This window comes from Spermophilus citellus, assembly GCF_964194105.1.
Source record: "Spermophilus citellus genome assembly, chromosome: 5".
NCBI lineage: Eukaryota > Metazoa > Chordata > Mammalia > Rodentia > Sciuridae > Spermophilus > Spermophilus citellus.
In genome coordinates this window covers 172,446,811-172,456,685 of record NC_138186.1, presented here as the reverse complement: position 1 = coordinate 172,456,685, position 9,875 = coordinate 172,446,811, and the positions used below count along the sequence as shown (strand labels likewise).

The window sequence follows — 9,875 nt, the reverse complement described above, 5'->3', positions numbered from 1 at the left end:
TCGCAGAGGTTCAGAGGGCAGGACACACAGGAGATGAGCTAGGCAGGTGGGGCGGTGAGGAAGCCGTGGCGAGTGGCAGGAGACAGGGGCTTCATGGGGCAGGACACGAGCTCCATCCTAGATGCCCGATGGCTTCTCAGATCCCACGTGGTGTGATCAGGGACTTGGATCTTGCCTGTGTGCTGGGTGGGGCGAGGGGCAGAGTGCCCCCAGGGACGTGGCCCACACGTAGGTCCCTCCACCTGTCCGCGTCCCTCTCTCCCTCCTCTGCCTGTCTCCAGTGCCCCCTGCCCCCGCCTGGCTTGCTTGTCCAGAGTGCTGCTTGTCCCTGCCTGGCCGGCCTGGCTGGTTTGTTGAGAGGTTGGTGAGGGCAGGCGGCAGCTTCAGCAGGGCTCCTCCCCCTCAGGGTGCTTCAGCAGGGACACTTGGGCCTGAGGCACGCGGGAAGGTGCCGTTTCTTTGGTTTTGCAAGGTCATAGCTCAGGTCGAGGGTTTCCACTTCAGTGTCTTCAGAGGAGCTGACGAATTTGGACAGGTCCTCTTGGATTGCGTTTGCCTTAGCCTGGGAAGGTCGAGGAAGGCAGGGCTGAACATTCCTTAGACGGTGTCAAAGTCTGCCTGTGCATTTTAAATAAACCATTATTTTTTAAAAACAAGGCACAGTTGTCATCCTGGTCTGAGCCTTTCTTGAGAGCAGCCTAGGGCTGCAGTGGGGTCATGCCAGCTGAGCCTACCATTGTCATTCTGTCTTAGGGTGGTGGGGTGTGGCAAGCCTGAGGGGCACGCAGCCCACACCACCGGTGCCCTCAGAAAGAGCTCTTGATGGGATGTGTGCTAATGTTTGGGTCCAGTGCGCGGCAGCAGATGGTAGCCAGGCTCTCAGCAGTGGACTAAACCAGGTAAGGGCAGGGCTCCTGGGAAGGACACTAGGTCCAAGCCCATTTTCATGACAGGTCAGCCTGGGGTGCTTCCAAATTCAGCTCACTCGGCCGGCTGCGACCAGCTGACCTCTGTGTCAGTGCGGCAGGGAGGAGTGAGCCTGCCTCATCTGAGGAAGCAAGGGACAGGTGAGTGGGGTGGAGTCAGGCCCTGGCATGTCCTGTGGACAGGGAGCTGAGGCAGCCACCAGGTGCTCAGTGAGGGGTCCCTCTGCCTGAAGGTCCCTGCAGCACTGTGGAAGAGGACCCCGGGGCTAGACCTGGAGGGGCAGTGGAGTTGGAAGTGTGGAAGTGGTGGGAGGGTGCCATCAACAAAGACTTGTGGGCCCCTGACACCCTGGAGCCCTGCCTGGGCTTCACCCGGGGCTGCCTCCGTGCCTTGGAGCGGGGTGTGGCCCGTTTAGGGCGCTCTTCCCACCTAGAAGGTCCAGGTTTTGTCAGGTCAAGGCCTTGTCCAGCTGGGCTCCCTGAGGCCACCACGGTGTGGGGGACAAGAAGCGCCGGTCCACTGTTCCTGAGAAGGCAGAGCCTCCCGCCAGGCTGGGGCGTCGTCACCCCCAGCTGTCGTGTCCTCAGAGCTGGGCAGCTTTCCCCGGAAGCTCCTCCCACAGCCCCCCACGCCCAGTCCTTCCAGGAGACCCCAGAGTGAGCTCGGGCTTCGTGTTGATCTCACCCCCCAGGAGCAGTACTTCCTAGCACACTCTCTGCCTCCCAGTGTTAGCTCAGCTCCGAGCTCAGAGCTCCTTAGCAGGACCTCCTGCAGACCCCCAGCCGGCCTCCATTATGGCTTTCATTTTCCTCTTGGAGCTCCCGTGCCGGTGGGGAGGGTGACAGGCAAACAGGGGATAAAATAAAATGAATAAAATAAAATGGGTCGTATGGTGGGAGAGGTTGGAGGGAGGAGTGCAGGAGGCGGTGGCCAGGGAAGGCTGTGTGACAAGACAGCTCTGAGCAGGAGCCCGGGGAGGGAGGGCCGCAGGCCCCACGTCCCTGCCTGTCAGGTCAGGGCTTTGTCTAGCTGGGCTCCCTGAGGCCACCACGGTGTGGGGGCAAGAAGCACTGGCCCACTGTTCCTGAGCTCGTCCATGGGTGGAAGGCTGGAGAAGACAGCCACACTGCACACTTAGGACCCGCAGCCTTCCGCTTCTCTCCATGCCCAGATGCAAAGAGCCCAAAACTGACCCCCTCAGCGTTTCTGTGACTTCTGGACAGGGATAAAAGGAATTTAACCAGGAACTCGAACCCTAGACTATAAATACTACTCCAGAATTCAACGCACAGGCTGTGTTGTTCATCCTGCGAGCGCTGGGGACAGTGGAGTTGAGAACACTGCTGTTTGTCACAAGATCTGCCCGTGAGTCCACCAGGATGGGCCCCAGATTAGTAATCGACTTTGTAAGAAGACAACTTGATTGCATCGTTTAGGAACAAGCTACATTTCCCACAGAAGGAGCAGTAGCTGGGATTTTCTTAGGCTCAGCAAAATCTTTGACAGGCAATGAGAAATACTGCAATTTTATGTAATTTTTGTGATGGAAATTTCTGGGGGTTTTTTTGAGTGACTGTAATGAGTCTTCCATTTACTTTAGACAAAAAGCACAGAATTAGCATTTCAGGCTCAGCTGATGTGAGAAAGTTAGAGATGGATGAGGCCGAGAGCATCAGATGCCGTGTGACCTGATGCTGGCGAGCCCTTGCTCAGACCTGTGGGGGCCGAACACACTCCCAGCCCTCTGTTCCAAGGAGGAAGTCTGCAGTAACTGCTATTCATTTTGTTGCTGTTGACAAGTGGGACCAGCCCGATTTCTACCAGCCGAGGTTGCACATGGCCCTTCATGGGGAGGGCCTCGCCGGCTCTGCTCTAGGTTTGGGGGCACGCTGATGTCCCCATGAGATGCCACTCCTCATGCTGCCACAGTGTCCAGCACAGCCAAGTGGGCCTCGTAGGTGGAGGAAGGACAGAGGCAACAGACCAACAGGGAGACACATGTCAAGGGCCACACAGCAGCTAAGCAAGAAAACTCAGCTGGCCTCTGGCATTTGAGTGCTTGGTACCTTGTGAAAGCGTGAAAGTCGCCTGGGTGGTTTCTCTGATGTCTGTGGCAGAACAGAGCCGGTCTCCACCCAGGTGGGCTGCTCCACTTACATCAGTGAGTGACTTTTAACTTTGCTGCAACTGAGAATCTGATCTATGGTGATAGCTGGAAACCAGGTGGTCTTTGTGGGGCTCCATGGGGACAATGTGCGCTGGCCCAGGACGTTCTCAGGCACCAGTGAACGCGTGCAGTGTGCACCTACAGTCATAACATACAACAAATAGGAGATTGTCTTAAGGAAGCCAACTAGTGGCTTAAGTAATTGAGGGCACGTGACTTCAGATAGTTTGGTCAGGGCCACAGGTCTCTGGGCTCTGTCTCCTCCACGAAGTGGCTTTTTCTTAGCCATGCCAAGCCTCCATTTCATCAGAGGGTGGATCTGAGCCGTTTCCCTGGTAACAAAGCAACTTCTCCCTAAGCCGAGTCTCCGTAAGCTCATTATTCTCTACTATTTATTTTCTATAACAGGATTCACAAGGACAAGTGGTACCTTTCCTTTTGTTTGCTGGTGTTTGTGGTGCTGGGGATCAAATCCAAGGCCTTGTGTGTGCTAGGCAAGCACTCTACCACCGAGCCGCCCCCCTAGCCAAGCGGCCCCTCTCACCCACCCCAGGATTCTAGTGGAAGGATCAGTTTTATTTTTTTCCCTAATAATAGTGCATGGCAATTGTCTAAGGTGCATATGCTGGGCATTTACACTGTGTTCTTGTTTAGTTTTCACAACTCTGACAACTGCGGTCCTGGCTACTTTACAGACACAGGAGAGCAGTCTCCTCTAACAGCATGTGCAGGATGCAGGCATTGAGAAAAGCACCTGGGGTGTAGCTCAGTGGTGGAGCCCAAGGCCCTGGGAAGGTCCCAGCGCACACACTCAAGCAAGCATTTGAACATCCAGAAAGCTGGTGAGCATGCTTCAGTCACAACAGGCATGCTGTGGTGTCTGCAGAGGGGACTGAGACGTAATGGCCTCTGCTTCTCAGCAGTGCTGCTCCCGCCGTCTCTCGTGTGCTGGGGGAGCCCTTGGTGCTGCCTTGCTGGGCAAACTCGAGATGTCCGTTGGGTTCTGGCCAAGGTGAGCAGCTGCCGAACACACACGTCACCCGGCTCTCTCTTGCCTTTGAGATGGAGGCTTGAGATGGGGCCTTGAACGTTTCTTCATGGCCCTCTCCTTTGGGCCCAACATGCAAATAGCAAGGGAAGGTGGGCCAGAGATCCCCAGGGGCCCACAGTGGAATGCTCAGTGGAGCAGGAGGTTACCATTGCGGTATCTTGACGGACACAAGTGGGGTACACACACCCTATCAGTGAGGTGTAGAGGGGTTGCCAGGTCCCAGCACACTCCTCCAACAGCAGGGCCTGTAGACTCTCTAAGAAGCAGCAGTAGACACAGCCCTAAGGGCACAGCCTTTGGAGAGCAAGGTGCAAAGTCTAGGAGGCTCCGTCTGCAAGGCAGGACTTCTGGGGTCCTGCTCCATCCTGGCATGGAGCACAGCAGCCACCCTGCCCTGAATGTGGCTCTGAAAAGGCACAAGGTACCGAATCTTCTGCTCAGACCCTTCCTATGTGCTCTGGGGACTTCTGCTGGTGGAGAATGCAACTATTATGGAGTGAGTTTAAAAATCAGCCAAATTTGGGTTGTGGGTACATATTCTTTCCCCCATTATTCTGGGGAGTAGGAGAGAGGGCCACTACAGGACTTGGGGGGAGTGTTTGCCCAGCTCATGTCACGCAGCCAGCATGTGGCTTGGCAAGCAGAGTCCCCAGGGCACCTCCCCAGACAGTGGGGCCTGCAGACCGCACCTCTCCATCAGTGAGAGCAGGTAGAGCAGACTTCTCCTGGGGCTGAAAACCTGGCACAGGGGTCACACTACTGCCTTCCAAGGGTCAGGGCCCTGAGAAGGGCTTGAGACTTCTTTGAAGCAACAGAGCTTCTTGGATGTGGCCAATTTGCCTTGCACCAAATCTGGCATAACCAAGTACGGTTGGGACTTTTGAATGAAATAGCCTCGTGGTGAGTTGAGTCTAGGGATATGTGTGGAGTCTGCCCTGCCCCGGTCTGCCCGCCCTCCTCACGCTGGCTGGAGCTGTGTGCTGCTCCTTTGCTCTTCAGATTAGTCACAGCCTGTGAACATCACTTAGGAAATACGTGTGATGATTTCCGAAGTCATCGCCAGGAGCCAGTGGGCAGGTAGGCTTTCACTCAGGTGAGCGGATTTTGTGAATATAAAATTCTTCAAACAGTGGGAGCTCTTGCTTCTGCTTTTCTGAATGCTGCTGTGATGTCTTGACACACTTTCTTCCTTAAACTTCAACAGACCCTTGTTTTATTTATTTACTTGTTCATTTCTTTCTTCCTGTGGTGCTGGGCCTGGAACCCAGGGCCTCTTTACGCTAGGCAAGTGACCTGCTGCTGAGCCGAGTGCCAGCCCTCTGGTTATTGATTCTTAAGGTGAGGCCAGTGGCTTTTGGCTGTCATGTAATTCTCAGTGCTTCTGTGGGTCCTCATCCCTTTCCTTACATGTGGCAGTGCAGGGAACCGGAACAAGAGTGTTTGGAGTACATTATTGCGACCAGCATTTGACTGTAACTGAAGTTCAGGCAATTTACCTCATTTGCATTAAAATAATGAAATTCTGTGAAAATTGGTCCAGAAGAATTGAAACTGGGTTCTGCTCTTCCTCCGATCTTTACACCTCTATCTACTGGGGGCGGGGGTTAGTCTTATGTGTCAACTTGAGGTGCCCAGGCATTTGGTCAAATGTTTTTCTGAATGTTTCTATGAGGATGTTTTTGGATGAGATTAACATAAAACTAGTGGACTCTGAGGAGAGCAGATTGCCTTCCCAGCACAGAGGGCCTTCTCTAGTCTGTTGGAGGCCAGAATAGAACAAGGCTGAGCCCCTAGCAAGAGAGAATTTTCCAATGGGCCACCTACGGACCTGAGCCACAGGTCTTGGCTTTGCTAGCCTCCATAGCTGCCTGACCAATTCCTTGGGACAGTTCTCTCTACACACACACACACACACACACGTTCTGCTCGCAGGGGGACGTCTGGCCCACTCAGACCTTGCTCGAAGGCGGCACCCTCTGCAGTTCGTGTGTGCATCTGCCGCCCAGCCCCTGGGCCTTCCCACACTGACTGCTTCCGGGGGCTCCTTGCTGAGGGCAGTGCAGCTCTGGCATAGGCCTTCATGCGGGGCTTCCCAGATGGCCCTCACTTCCCAGGGAATGGTGCTCTCAGAATGGATGTCACTCCCAGCCTGAGCAGCAGAGGTGGGAACCAAGGTGTGTGGTGATAAGGGAGGCTGGCACCCAGCCTCTGCTCTGCCAGGCTCTCCCCAGGGACACTTGGCTGCCTGATACTGCACCGAGGTTTTCAGGAGAGTCTCAATGTGGTGCAGAGAACTCCTCCCCGGGAAGCACTGAAGTGCATGCTGACCTGTTACCGGTCACCCCCAATATTCAGGGTGTTTTCTACAAAGGACACTCTTTTACCCTCACACATGGCTGTGTGCATTGAGAAATCAACCCCGACAAATCACTTCGCCCATCCTTAACCTCATTCTGTTCACACCAGTTGCTCAGTGATGCCCGGATGGCCAGCACATGAGCAGGATCGCACGTGGTGGCGGGCTGTGGGGCCTGTGGTCTCCTCTAGTGTGGAGTGTGCCCAGGACTCCCACGAGCACACTTCCTCTGCCTGAGCCTGCTCCAGCCAGCCTCTCTCGACCAGTCCCCAGGGCAGGTTCCTCGTGGGCCGGAGGCTGTGCTGCCCGGGCGTGTCCTGCCAGGTGGTTGGTCTGGGTAGCTAGCTTCTCCACTGCTTTCTCTGGGTGGTCACTACCATGCTATGTAAACATCCTCATACTTCCCACGTGTTCGTTTAGTGAGAGTCGGTATGGAGCCCGGCTTCCTGCTTCACTCTAGGAGGCCTCTACCTGGCACCTTCTCATGCCCACACCACTGTTCCAGCACATTCCAGGCTCACGTGCCACTTTCCAAGGAGAGAAGTCCTGTCCTGCACGCCCATGGATGACTACATCCATGTCTGCTTTGACTCACACGTGGCAAACCACGAGTCCACACCAGGACTTCCAGTTCTCCTCTAGGACCTCAGAGAGTCTGGTTGTCCCCCTGTCCCCGTTTATCTAATACTGATGTGCCTGCTCTTGCCCTCAGTACCTCTGCTCATCTCACCACCCAGTCTGCTCCTGCCACTGCTGTCCCCACGTGCATGAGGACACGCCTGCATGGGCTCTGACGTTGTGTGTTGAGCTTCCCTCATCCTCCACCCCTGCAGGTGGCCCGACACGCTGGGAGGAGGGAGGAAGAATGGTAGGTACAGCCCTTTAGTGTTAGAGTACATTCGCACCCATGTTTACTTACTAAAGTTCTCACAGGAGGTGCGAGATGCAAGCGCTAACACCAAAGAGTGAGACCCTACCTGGCTGTAGGAAAGGTGTCCCAGAGCCAACGTCCAAGCTATCACATCCCAGCTGCCTGTGCACGTGGCCCTGCAGAGGACTTGCAGAGGGCAGGTGAGGAGCCCTGGGCATTTCCTTGCCTTTGCGGCAGGAAGACATCCCTCTGATCCTTGGCCTGGGAGGCAGAGGTAGCACCAGCTCTGGGGTGTGAAGCATCAGTTCTGTCGGCTGCAGAGCCGGAGAGGCCTTCCCGTGTGTTAGCAATGCTGAGGTGACACCTTCTACAAACAGCTTGTTCCCATCTCCCGTGTTTGGTACTGACAGCACATCCTGGCCTCCTGGAAGCCCCCAGCCCCAGGGAAGATGGACACAGCTTGGCAGGCAGCACAGAGTAGAGGGGAGGAGTGTGTGCCGGCCACGTCCCTCCTGAAGAGCTGGCAGGATGGAAGTGTCCTTGAGCTACAGGCAGAAGTCACACTGCTGCACTTGCCTGGTACTGTGAGAGCTCGGCCGTAGAGTGCAGCTGCAGCGCGTGTCTGCTGGGCCCTGGACCAGCCTCTGTGTGTGCTGAGCACAGCCCACTGCTCAGCACCGCGGCTCCCCAGGACCCTCCTCCGGGGGTCCATACAGCAGACGTGATAGGGCAGGCAGGGTTTGCCTTTAAGCTCCTTTCTCCTCCAACTTGCCAAGGAATCTCCACACCATGGGCACAGTGAACCACTGGCAGTTCTGTGGTTCATGTGCCATTTTACGCTGGTCTCACCCTCACAAGATGCCAGTGGGGGGGGTGCTCAGATTCCCTGGGAGTCACTGATGGGCTGTGCACATGCCAGAGGCCCTGGCAGCCACGGCCAAGCAGCCCTCTGGCCCAGGCCTCGGCCCAGCCAGCATCTCAAGGCTGCTGCACATTCTCTGAGCCGCTTGGTGGGCCAGGCAGACCCCGGAGACAGCCACAGCAGCTCCCCACACCCCATCCCTCGGTCCCCCGACTTGGGCTTTGTTGTTTGGGGTGAGCTCTCCTGTGCTCTGTATGAGGACTTGTTGAGCCCGGGTGGAAACCAAAGCAGAGGCTTGGAAAGCAGTTCATCAGGCTTCCCCGGCCAGCACCAGGGGGAGGGCTCAGACAGACGTGCGTCCAGAGCAGTGGTAGGAGGTGACGACACCACCAGGGCCACTTCCTTCCTGAGTCAGCAGCAGGAGGTGGCCTGCGAACTGAGTGCCAGGTGGACACTGCTCAGAGAGAGCTCATCTGGGGCGCGCCTGTGGACTGGGGTCTCGCCAGAGCAGTAGCATCTTGCCTGGCCTCCGCCTGGGAAGCAGCCCCTGCCAGCAGCCCCACATTTCATTGTCTTATAGTTGGAGGCTCTGAAAAGTGGTCACTGTGTCCCCCCTTCCTGCCTGGCCCCCTGCCTCTGTGCTCTGTAGGTTACCCTCCTGGTTCAGTGGCAGAGGGGACCAGGGGCTGCGAGGAGGATGTGAGGAAGGCAGCCCGAGGGCTTGGCCTGGACGTGTGGGAGGCACAGGACAGGGAGAGGTGGCTGTGCAGCAGGACGGCTCAGAACCCCTTCCTGGCGCCAGCTGAGTGGGAGGAGAGAGTGAACTGCAGCGCACGCTCTGGGAATGCTGGGAAAGCCTGGAGGTCAGGAGGCCCGCAGGCAGCAGACGCTCAGGGCTTCCTGGTGGACTCCTAGAGGAGAGTCCTCTCCAGTCCCATCTGCCCTGAGGAAGTAAGCATGGACTCTGGAGGGGACAGTGTGTCTCAGTCCACAGACTGCACCTATGTCCCTGCACACGTGTGGGCTTGTCCTGCGTGGGGCAGACGTTTTCCCAGCTGCTTCGTGACTGCCCTGGGCAGTGCTCACAGCTGCTGTCCAGCCTCACGCTCATTCACCACTGGCCAGGTCTCTCCACCTGCTCCAGTCCCCTTCATTCACGTGCACTCACAGAGCCCTGGAGGGCAGCAGCCCGGGCAGGGCTGAGAATCCCAGGGAGAGGGGAGAAGTCCAGCCCCCCCCCCCGCCAGCTGAGGGGATGGGGGGACATGTGTGCAGAGGGAGACCGTGCCCCCAGTCCAGGTCTGGAGCTATGTCCCATGGAAACCCAGTGCCTGAGGGACGGTGCTAGGGAGAAAAACGGCTTTGTTCAGGGGTCAGAGGGTGCAGAGGGGGACTCTGCCCCTGAGAGTGGCTGCAGATTCAGGCTCGGAGCACTGGGGGTGGCTCATAAAGGGGGGACATTCGGGTCCCTTCTGGGGGCAGGGGGAGGCCTTTCAGGAGCTCAGTGCCCTCTCTTCACTGCTCCATGGGCCAGTGTTTCTGGGCATGGTGGCCAGCAGGTGTCTTCACGTCAGAGGGGAGGGGACTCCAGGCAGGTCCAGGTCAAGCCGTCCCCCTGCCGTGGCTCCAGACAAACGTGAC

General features: G+C 56.8%; 1 long non-coding RNA gene across 1 annotated transcript; it reads left to right on the top strand.

Moving 5' to 3' along the window:
- The first annotated feature begins 108 nt into the window (after positions 1-108).
- Positions 109-4,828, top strand: LOC308649138. The gene is made up of 3 exons (XR_014022014.1): positions 109-228; positions 954-1,067; positions 2,099-4,828. It is a non-coding gene; the product is annotated as an uncharacterized lncRNA (long non-coding RNA).
- The last annotated feature ends 5,047 nt before the right edge of the window (positions 4,829-9,875 follow it).